This window comes from Callithrix jacchus, chromosome 7 (genome assembly GCF_049354715.1).
Source record: "Callithrix jacchus isolate 240 chromosome 7, calJac240_pri, whole genome shotgun sequence".
Classification (NCBI taxonomy): Eukaryota; Metazoa; Chordata; class Mammalia; order Primates; family Cebidae; genus Callithrix; species Callithrix jacchus.
This window is the reverse complement of record NC_133508.1, coordinates 54,899,813-54,912,001: the sequence shown is the minus strand read 5'-3', so window position 1 is coordinate 54,912,001 and position 12,189 is coordinate 54,899,813.

Here is a 12,189-nt window from a genome sequence, read left to right as displayed (position 1 = left end):
TGCATGTCATGGGAGGGATCTGGTAAGAGGTAATCGAATCATGGGTGTGGGTTTTTCCTGTGCAGTTCTCATGATAATGAGGAAGGCTCATGAGATCTGACGGCTTTATAAAGGCCAGTTCCCCTACACAGGCTCTCTTGCCTGTTGCCATGTAAGATGTGCCTTTGCTTCTCCTCCACCTTCCACCATGATTGTGAGGCCTCCCCAGCCATGTGGCACTGTGAGTCCATTAAACCTCTTTCCTTCATAAATGACTCAGTCTTGGGTGTGCCTTTATTAGCAGCATGAGAAGAGACTAATACAGTCACTGTCCTCAAGTAACTTCTGACTGGAGAGAAAGGGGTGAAGAAAGCACACCAGGAATAAAGGTGTTTTATTTGCACACCAAGCAAAGGATGCTCATTGTTACAAAGGGAGGACAGAGACCATGAGGGGAGGAAAGGAACCTCCTTTCCAGGGATGGGTCAGGGAGGATGTCTTTAAGGCAGTGCCATTAGATCTGAAACCTGAAGGATGAAGAGAAGCCCGTCATGGAAACACTGGGGGGATAATCTGAGGCAATGCCCGAGGCTCGCGGTGGAGTGTGAGGAGGAGGAGGGGCCCTGGAGGGTGAGGTCGCACAGGGTGGCAGGGTCTGATGGTGCTCAGAAAGGACTGTGGGTTTTGCTTCTGTACAATGGATGACTTGGAAGTGCCTTAGGCAGAGGTCTAAAACAACGCCACCTTATTCCCAGAATGCACACCTGGTACACTCAGAGAATATATGCAGAATAAATGAGGTGAGGCTCTCCTATTTCTACCTTCCCCTTTACTCCATGTTGGATTTCCTACTCCATTAGCATATGGATTTTGACGCTCAGCTAGGTGCCACCCCTGTCCCTTCACTGGTGCCCCAGTGAAATCGGGGCCCTCTAAGTACCCGGAGTGTGCATTGCTCTGTGCACTGTGGGGCCCTTGGCCAGTCTCTCTCCTCTTGCCCTCTGTTCCTCCATCTCTGAAAATCGATAATGGTTCCTTCTACTTTTCCCTGTCCTGGAGGCTGACAGTTCACATCCGCAAAATCAGGCAGGCACAGAAGCTCCTCCATACAAACTGTGGTTATGTTCATCATTGCACATAAAATCTGATTGAAATAAGAATGGGCAGCACATCCAGGGCTCTGGAAGCAGGAATGCCTGCCTTCAAATCCCACTCCACTTCCTAGCTGTGTGACGACTGTCAAGCCACTCCGCCTCTCTGAGCCTGCTTTATTTCCTGTGAAATGGATGTTTTGAGGGTCTTCGCAGAGTATCTTGCTTTGGCAAATGCCCTATTCACAGCAGCCGGGATTCTAATTGCTCCTGTTCCCATGTAATGCTCATGGCAATATTGCAAGGAAGATACTGCGATCTCCACTTCACAGATGTGGCAACGGAGGCCAAGAGATAAAGCCACCTGTAACTCAGAGACCGAGACGGGATCGCTGGCCTAGGTTTTCTAACTCTGGGTCTAGCATGACCCTTTCCATGCAGCCCTGGCTCCAACCACAGTGGAACCCTGTGGTTCTCTCTGGGGGGACCCTTTCTGCAGCTTCCCAAATGGCACTTATACTGGCTCTACTCTGTCTGGATTCTCAGGGGGGCATCTTTTCTTTGATTGTTTATCAGCTGAGTTCCAAATACAAGAAAGAGAGCGGGCGGGGCCCAGGCGAGGGCTGGAGAAGCTGTCTGCTGACAACACCAACACATTTCTACCAAATTACCAACTCCCGGCATCTCCCATTAAGGAGCAATTCCTTGCAAGGCAGACACGCTAACAAGACACTTCTGAACTCCCATCTGCATTTCCTACTGCCAATGGGGGAGGCATGAAAGGTAATGTTTGTGGGAGCCACTTCTTCCTTACTGAGCGGGGGAGGAGGAAAGCTGGAAAAGGCTTCTTCATCCTCTGCGGATCTTTAATGAACCTTTTAACATGTTTAAAAAAATAAATGAAGAGAAAAATTTTTTAAAGCCCTTTTTAAAAATGTTGGCAGGTTTGATTAGTGGTTTTGAAAGCCCTAAGCAGCCACTTAATTGCTGAGTCCCCTTGACAGCTGGTGAGTGGAGGCAGGAATGCAACCGGCCACGCTGGCCTTTTTGTCTTCTGCGTACCTTTTCCAAGATGGCTCACATGCCCCAGACTCGCTGACCGCCCCCATCTGCTGTCCATGGTGCCCTACAGATGCAGCTGTGCCAAGCAGGCAGATGGACACAGAGAACTTTCTGGGTATGATGGTTTCCTGCCATATGCTGGAAGCAGGATCCAGAAGGAGGGTCAGAGGAAGTACAATGGGATGAGTTCGGGCAGGGCTGGGGTGACAAGGAGAACTTACATGCACAGTGAAATCCTCTCTGGAGTGGGCTGGCTGCCTCACTTTCGATTCACACCCTGGTACCTGGGAGAAACTCATGGTGTTGGTGTGGGCTTGGGGACCAGGCAAGTCTGGATTTGAATCCTGAATATGCGCCCTTTCAGTTGTGTGACATTTACAAGTGAAGAACTCTCTGAGCCTCAGTTTCCACATCCATAAATTGGGGACAATTATACCTACCTTATAGGGTTGTAAGAAGTAAATGTGATGTGCCTGGCACATAGGAAGCACCCGCCCAAAATTAATTTCCTTCATCCTCAACTTCTACGCCATGATCCCATTCTTCTTGGGTATCAGGAGCTACATAAAAAGTCAGCCACATAAGGAAGGAATGGGAAAGCCAGAGTTAGGATATGAAAAACATAAGGGTTTTAGAAAACAGCAAGTACATTGTGGGTCTTCAATGAGATCTGGAGATCCGAACAATAACGGGATGCTGTTGGTCATATTAATGGAGGGAGAGTAGGTAGCATGTGGGAGGTGATCATTTTGCTGAACTACAAAATTCCAGCCCCTGGAAAACTGGCACCACATCTTGGGCAATATATTGACCAAAAGGACTGGATCTGGAGTGGGCATCCAGAAAGGGGAGAAGGACTCCAAAGCATACCATATGGAGAGCAGTGGAATGAACTAGTCCTGTGCAGCCTAGGGAGGGACTAGATGGGTGGAGGTGAGAGATTTCTGGTAAGACTACCAGAAATGCCTGACATGGGTCCCCTGGAAAACATAAAGTGTTTCTGAGAAGGTGGAAACCCCCCAGAAGTTTAATTTTGATTAAATATACACATGAGGAGAATATTTTAAAAAGTCAGAGCCAATTGTGAAAATGTATTCATGCAGCAACACACGAATAATAAAAAAGTGAAGGAACAGAGTCCTTGCCCCAAAGAACCCAGCTTCTAGTGGGCACAGCTGCCCTGGAGGGGCGAGTCCCCAGTAGCACTGCCAGCCTCGTGGGGAGGCTTCAGGGGCAAGGCTGATCTGAGTGACTCAACATCCGTGATTCCCCAAATGTCAGTTGACTGTTGCGAAGATCTGGTGCTGGAGTTGACTGTCTGGCTGATAAAAGCTCTGCCTTGGTTTGGGATTGACTGAAACATTGGGTGGCTCTGAATTTGGGAGCTGTGAATGTGGTGCTGGTGAAGGGTGTGGATGTAGTGGTGCCATCTAAAGCATAAATATGCATAAAGATCCATCTAGGTATTGCCTGCCCAGAATGCATCCCCTTCACTTCCCACAGGATCACCCTGGCTTCCTGGAATGGCTAAGTCCCCTCCCTCTCAGTCCAGGTGTCTTTAGTGGGATCTTCTCTTTTATTGCTCCAGGAATGGGCATGTGATCCAGCCCCATCCAATCAGAACAAGTCCTTCTACTAGCCACATGGACTGGTTCAGAGATGAGCATGTGACTCGAGCTGGACCAATAAGAGCCCACAGGAGTCAGTGCTGGTCTTCAGTGGGGATTGCTGGACAATAGGAAGACTCTTTCACTTAGAGGGTGGGATGGCAGGCTGGAGGTACTGACAGCTGTCCCTGCCACCCTGAAGGAAGAGTCTGGGAATAAAGAACACAGAGGAATGCAAAGCCAAGCAATGGAGAGAGAAAGATCAATATTTTTATGTTGAGAACTGATTATATTTTATATAAATAAAATACTTACATGTGTATCCTGGCAATATTTTTAGAGTGACCTGGATCCAACCAGACCTGAAGCCCACCCAAACTTATGCATTCTGGGTCTGACAAATCACCTGTTGTGGTGGTGATTTGAGGCAGTTTGAATTAAATTTTTTTCCTGTCACTTGCTCCCAAAGGGGTTCTCTCTGATGGAGACGGGCCTCTGTTAAGTGTAAGATTGTTCCCTCCCCGTGAAATCTCAAGTCTCAGGTGATGTGGTGGAAGGAAACCATTTTAAAAGGAACAAGAGGGGATCCATTCACATCTCAAGGAGTCCCCCCAAAGAGGATTGTGTGGAACTCGTGCAGATATTCGTACTCCTTGAGATGTTTGAAACTGAACAGGGAATTCCCCAGTCATGCTGACATGATTCTAGAAGAAGGAGGCAGATTAGCATGTGTGTTATCACCCCGGTTTGTGGTGATTTTAGGGAGTGATTTTTGCACCCCACCCCCAGCCTCAGGCTTTCCCACCGGGCACCATGAGTCAGGTTGCAAAGGCCCTGGGCTGAGTCCTCTGATTATCATTATCATTATTATTACTATGTTAAAAAATCACCTTTGGAGATTATTAAAATTTCAAGCAAGGACACGTGGGCCCACAGCTCAGGCACCTGATGGTTCCCTTGTGTAAGCCCCTGACAGGGCAGTGGAGTTGAATAATAATGCTAATTTGTAACTAATGAGCTTCCCTCTTCCACGGGCAGGCAAGAAAGGGGTTGGTGCCAGGGGGGATCCTGGAGGCTCGAAGGCTGCCAGGCTGGTTCCCAGAGCCGAGAGGGTGTCCCAGCCCCGCCCTAGATGCTGTAGAGCTGAGGCACAGCTCAGGCTCTGACTTGTCTAGGTGAGGTGGTGAAAAATCAGGGAGCCCCAGCCTGGACGGAAATTGACCTGATCCCACCTCTGGCACCTAAGCGCAGCAGACGCTGTTGGCTGAAGGTGGTGGCAGTGGTAGGCAGGGGGCGTCTTGCCTGCGAGGGGACGGGGCCAAGCCCAGCCTACTCAGCCATCCTGTGAGCTCCCTAGCACCCCTGGACAACAGTGGCAGTCTCTGGGACGCTACCTGGCCATCAGAGGCAGGGGAGGCCGGGTCTGACCGAAGTGGAGCCATGGGGCTGATTCGTAGGAGGGAGAGGCAGAGGACTTGCCCGTGTAGCACCAGGGAGTGTGGGGTGGGGGTCTCCTCAGGAGGGAAGGAAGATGAGGCAGTAGGGGCTCCATCTCACTGAGCTGTGTCTCCATCTCAATGCCTGTGAGCTGGGGAATCTCCAGGTGGGTTTAACCAGTAACTCTCTCTTTTTTTGTCTTCTTTACTTTCTTTTTCTTTCTTTCTCCTTCTTTCCTTTTTTCTTTCTTTCATTTTCTTTCTCTTTCTTTCTCCTTCCTTCCTTTTTTCTCTTCCTTTCTTTCTTTCTCTTTCTTCTTACCGTTTTCCCTCGCTCTCTTTCTTTTCACTCTCTCTCTCTTTTTTGAAACAGGGTCTCACTTTGTTGCCCAGGCCGGAGTGCAGGGGTGCAATCATGGCTCACTCCAGCCTTGATCTTCTCAGGCTCAGGCAATTCTCCCACCTCAGCCTCCTGGTCATGCATGCCTATAGCCTTGTGAGTCCTGCAGGTGCACCACCATGCTCAGATAATTTTTGTATTTTTTTGAAGAGATGGGGTTTCACCATGTTTCCCAGGCTGGTTTCGAACTCCTGGGCTCAAGTGATCTTCCCGCCTCAACCTCCAAAGTGCTGGAATTACAGGCCTGAACCCCCATGCCTGGCCAACAGATGACTCAAACTGTGCACTGAGAATCCCGAGGAACTCTGTGGGTGAGGGTGAAGGTGAGGGAGGAGGTGAATGGGAAGCACTCTTACCCGCTGTTACCTGATGTAATATCAGAGACCCATCTAACATTTTATCCAAAGGAAAGAGTCCACCATTTTTTTTTTTTTTTTTTTTTGAGACAGAGTTTCGCTCTTGTTACCCAGGCTGGAGTGCAATGGCGCGATCTCGGCTCACCGCAACCTCCGCCTCCTGGGTTTAGGCAATTCTCCTGCCTCAGCCTCCTGAGTAGCTGGGATTACAGGCATGCGCCACCATGCCCAGCTAATTTTTTGTATTTTCAGTAGAGACAGGGTTTCACCATGTTCACCAGGATGGTCTCGATCTCTTGACCTCGTGATCCACCTGCCTCAGCCTCCCAAAGTGCTGGGATTACAGGCTTGAGCCACCGCGCCCGGCCCGAGTCCATCATTTTTAAAGAATGGTTTGAAAACACCTGACATGGCCCATGCTTCTCTGCTGCAGATATTTAACTGAGGCTCAGAGAAAAGAGCAACATTTTTGAGCCAGTATATTTTCAGTTCCCAACAGGACATAGGAGCATCTGTCACAGCTTGGCATCTTGCAGGGCCTGAGGCTGGGAAAAGGCTTTGTGGGGAAAAGCTGGAGTCCAAGGGAATGTGGAACCTGGGGACCCACAGGGAGACAGCTGAGCCCTGAGGGCCCCTGAGGGATCCAAGTGAAGGTGGGAAGAGCAGATCCATTTCCATGAGTTCTGGTCAATGGCACATCCCAGCCAGAGAGTCCTAGAGCAGAACCCCACATCCCTGGGGTTGCAGGTTGCAGGAAAGCGTGTTGGCTCAAGAATCTCAGTCTGGAAACTCTGGTGAAACTCAACCCTTGACAGGGGGCTGGGAGGCTCCACAGGGGTAATTAGTGGGACTGTTGTATTACCAATGCACCTGCAGATGGCCAGGTCCTGCCCGCCAGATCCTGCCATCACTCTCTGGCAGGTTCAACCTGTCCTGGCTCTGTGCTCACTGCATGGCTGCGGTCCACCCATCAGATAGCTGCCGGCACATCCGGGATAGCTGCAACAGGCCAAGACTGGCACCTCCACGGTGCAGAGTTACACCATCCTTTCTATGAACCTGGGGGCTGAGGAAGGACACTGTGGTTTAGAGAGGGGAGAGGACTCTCCACGGAGGACAGGAAGCCTGTGGCAGAGCCAGGTTTATAAGCAGCTGTCCCGACTCCCCTCTGAGGGCTCAAACCCTCTCCTAATGTGCCCTCCTCGGCACGGCCCATGAGCATGTCTCACATGAGACGTCTTCCAACGGCATCCCATGAGTCTGGGAGAACACTGTGGAAGGTTTGTGCTGCCACCCTGCTGTCCCGGGCACTCCCAACCAGCCTTTCCCAGAGATGTTCCATTGAATATTCATGGGGTGCCATGAAATGGGAAGGATGGCTTGGTAGTCTCTAAGTCCAGGAAACCTTGAATTAGAACAAAGTAAACATGTTTTTCTTTCTATCTTTCTCTTTCCTTCCTTCTTTTCTTTCTTCTTTCCTGTCTCTTTCCTTCCTTGTCTTTCTCTTCTTTCGTTCTTTCTCCCTCTTTCTTTCCTTCCTTCTCTTTTCTTTCTCTCTTTCCTTCCTTTCTTTCTTTCCTCTAGATCCTTCACTATGATCATGTCTTGCTAATCCCCAAGAAACAGATAGGGGTTGCAGCATTTCCCTTTCTCAGCGAGTAGTTTTTATCTCTGAGGCTGGACTCGGCTATGCTGCAGTAACAGTAATCTCCAAAGTGTTCCTGGCTTATCACAACCAAGGTGTGTTTCTTGCTCACACTCTGTGTCCCTTACAGGGTGACAGGGGAGTCTGCTTCTCATAGCCACTCACAACCCCTTCCCAGCAGGTGCTTCCCAGCAGGGGGAAAGGGGTTCCTGAAAGTCTCCCATGAGATGCCCTGGTCAGGTAGTGATGCATGGGACTGTCACCTTGCAGACGTTGGCCAGAGCTGGTCATGTGGCTTCTCTCAGGAACAAAGGGGCCAGCCAGTGCACTGCTACCACACGCCCAGGAAGCACACAGCTAGGAAATGTGGGGGAGCGCCATGCCCAGGGGCTTGCTGGTCCGAAGGACAGGCACTGATATTCCACAGGCGCTGTGACTCTGCAGAGCCCAACTGAGGAAGGAGGCTCTAGGTCGCGGCGGTGGGAGACTTCTTGGATTTCTGGAGTTCTTTCCCCTGCTCCTTCTGCTGACATCCCAGGAGTAGAAGTTGCTTGCGTCCTTCCTTCCTCTGTTCCCCCCTCAGCCTCCCTCGCCCTTGTCACTTCCCATTAGACCTGGGCTAAGCACACTCACGAGCCCCCTTCTGAGGAGTCTCACCACAGGCGTCTCAGTGATTGCCTGACAACCAAGGAGACTGTCATTACCAGGAACACACAATGGGATCTGAACCTCTTACTGGCCCACAACAAACAGCCTCACACACTCCTGCCTGAGGCATCAATTTAGCCCACCCCAGTCAGAGAAGAGTTGCAGAGAGGCTCAGAGTCGGAAGCTGGAGCCCATGGTCAATGTCACCCTCTGCCTACAGTTCAGCCCGGCCTAGCCCCACTCAAGCGCATGCTCAGTGGAGCCCACAGAAACCAGGCTGGAGAGGGGAAGTGGTGCCCAGTGGTGAGCCTCATGAGCACTGGATCCAGCAAACTAGCACGTGGCCTTGAACAGAACAGGGAGCCTCTCTGATGCCCAATCTCTTCATCTGCACATAGAGATTTTAGCAAAATTGAATCAGGTAGTGTTGGACACATCGGCCATGACTGGGTCATACTGGACATTGTTGTGGAATGTTTGCTGCTGTCATGGCCAGAAGGAAGGAAGGACAGGTGTGTAATGGGACCTCAAAGGCCTGGGCCCGGCCCTCTGGTTCTGCCTCTAACCCACCATGTGCCACCCGCGCTCCACCTCTCATGGCCTTGGCTTTGCCCAGTGTAAAGCAAGAACATTTTCAGTATCTTTAAGAGGGTCTACAAGACCCTGCAAAAATCTGGCACCTGCCAGTTTTTCCGTCTCAACTTGCACCCTCTCCCTGCTCTTCTCTCCGTCCAATCAGGACAGACTTTTTCTTCCAATAGCTCAGATCCTACATTAGACTACAGCCCCCCAAGCCTTCTCAAAGCCCAGTGGCTGACAAGAACAAGCATTTATCCTCACGTTCATGGATCTGCAGGCAGGCTGGGGTTTGGCTGATCTAAGCTACAGAATGGGCTCACTTCTGCTCCACTCTTTCCCACCTGGAGTCCTCAGGAGGTTCTTCTCACAGCAGATGACCAGAATGCAACAAACTGAGCCAAACCAAGCCCTGCTAATTTCCTATCTGACCAAATCAAGTCACGTGGCTAAGCACAAGGTCAGTGGGGCAGGGAAGTACATACCAGCCATGTGGAAAGGAGGGAAGTGAACGCTGGCTGAACAATCATCCACACTGTCACAGGGCACAGGCGTCTATGCTTCCCTCCACCCCAGTCTCAGGGCCTTCACACACGCTGTTCCCCCAGCCTGGAGTATTCCATCTGCACCAATCTGATCGCAGCATGGACGGCTCCTTTCCCAGGGAAGCTGCCTCTGCCCCGACAGAGGATTCACCTCCTCCCTGTCCTCCTGCAGCATTTTGTGGGCCTTTGTTTCCGAAGCCCTTGAGGCTGCCCTGCACTCGTGTCTATCAGTGCAAGCTTCCGTTTCCAGCCCCTTCTCTCTTGCCTCCTGTATCTCATGGTCTGGGAGGCTGAAATCCCCATCTCCCAGGTTTCTCTGCAGCTAGGATTCCGGATAAAACGACGTTTCCACCAACCGGGTATACTTGCATGGCACTGGGGAGGCAAACATGAGGTAGATTTCTGACCCTCTCTGTGGGTTAGAAGAGCTGTGATTGGCCAGGTGCGGTGGCTCAAGCCTGTAATCCCAGCACTTTGGGAGGCCGAGGCGGGTGGATCACAAGGTCAAGAGATCGAGACCGTCCTGGTCAACATGGTGAAACCCTGTCTCTACTAAAAATATAAAAATTAGCTGGGCATGGTGGTGTGCTTCTGTAATCCCAGCTGCTTGGGAGGCTGAGGCAGGAGAATTGCCTGAACCCAGGGGCGAAGGTTGCGGTGAGCCAAGATCACGCCATTGCACTCCAGCCTGGGTAACAAGAGCAAAACTCCGTCTCAAAAAAAAAGAGCGGTGATTTTCCTGCAGCCAATTTCTAGGTTTATTCACCAGCATCCTGGGTGTCCTAAAGGAGTGACAGTGGGGACAGCTTTTGAGCTGCTGCCTTAATCGCCGAATCCCACCGTTAGGGTCCTTCATCTCTTCCTCCGATGTGGGGGCTGTGGATCTGGTAGAGGCTCAAATCCAGACAGCAGGGCATCGGCATAATCTCCGCAGTCCCAGCTGCTTCATGGTCCAGGCCTGACTTGTTCTGACATCTATTCCTAGAAGCTTAACCTTGAACCCTGCCTTTTTAGACCTTCTGGTGGTTTTACAGACACATCATCCCCTTCCTCCTGAAAATACAGCACTGCGCCGCCACAGATACCATGTTTTAATTACTTGTTCAAATGCCATATTCCTGACAAGACTGCAAACGTCTGCCGGCAGGGACCAAAAACGTGGGTTCACCGCTGCAGCATCCGTCACTGCTGCCAGCACACAGTCAGGGCACTGTAAACATGACTTTGAATGATCGAATGCATGAGTCCACATTTGGCCTACCGCAAATTCTCACCATGATGCCCAGGTGATAGACAGATATTGAAATGGTAACCCAAGGCGAAGCCCCAGCCTGTTCCAAGTCCCCAGAATGTCCAAAAGAAAGACATCACAAACTTTGTCTCCCAATGCTGTCATCTGTGAAGGTGCCACGGTGCTGTGTCCCTTTCAGTAGATAGGAAAACAGATCCTGTCATTGGAAAGCAAAGGAGTGCAAGTCAGGGAACAGTTTGTGACATCAGGAAGACTTAGACTTGAGTCTTCATTCTGGCACTTACAAGCTGTGCAGCTTTGAGCAAGTGAATTAACCTCTCTGAGACTCAGCTTTTTCACCTGCACAAGGGGAAAAGTAATATTTATCTTGCAGGGAATTGCGTACTTTGTATACAGTGGGGGCTTAATAATCGGTTGCTTTTCTTTCCAAAGCCTGAAGCCTGACAGGGAGCAATTGCTTGTCTAAGGCTTCCCATTTTGACTCATCAGAGGCCTTGAGGCTAAGGCACCTCACTGCTCCCAGGCATGAACCTTTCATGGAACTAGCAGCCAACCATCCCTTGGTGGGAATACTCTTGTGGTCCCCTTGGACTTCATGGTATCTCGAGACACACCTGTAACTTAGCAGATAGCAAGGGCTATTCAAAATGCAGTTGGCAGAGTCATTGTAACGTGATCTTGCAACAAGGACAAGTTATGTTCACAAGTAAGGATTCCCTACCACCCTCAACTTCCCCTAATGGAAGTGTTGTGTTTGCCAGCTGGGAGACTCTCCCACCCCTCCACCTCCTTGACAGCCAGCCCACTGTGTGCAGCCCAAGTAGGAGACTGGATAAACAGACAAGGAGCAAATGGGGAAAGACAGGGCTGGGACGGCTTAAACCTTGTTCTGAGTAAGAAAGAGCTGGGGCAGAGTGGAGGCAGAAGAAAGAGTTTCCATGCTTGGGTTTAGAGAGAGAGCGTTAGCCATGGGGGATAGAGTCAGAGGAGATGGAAAATTGGCAATCCCTTCCCACTACCCCCACCCTTCCAGCTCAGAATGTTTCCTCCACCAACCAAGGCAGATGCTGAACTCAGGAGCTTCTGTGATTTCTTGGGTTTAACAACACAAAGGTTGCAGTAGACAAGGGTGTATCAACTCATCATGACCCAGGAGGCTGAGGGGAAGGACAGAAAGATCTGGGTAGGTATTTTGATGAAGGGAGAAGCTCAGAGAAGATTTGGAATGCAGGCCTCACAGGAGAACAGGAAGTTCTGGGTGAAGTATGCCCCCCCACTCCCCAGGGAAGCCTTGCGCTGCTGGAGATAAGCTTCTTAGGGGTCTTGAGTCTGCTGGCAGCGAGCCCCACTCCTCCCCACATCCTTGGCAGAAAGAAGAAAGTTATCTTTTTTTCTGTTTTTTTTTTTTTTTTTTTTTGAGATGGAGTCTCACTCTGTCACCCAGACTAGAGCACAGTGGTAGAATCTCAGTTCGCTGCAACCTCCGCCTACTGGGTTCAAGCGATTCTCCTGCCTCAGCCTCCTGAGTAGCTGGGACTACAGGTGTAAGCCACCATACCTGACTAATTTTTGTATTTTTAGTAGAGACGGGG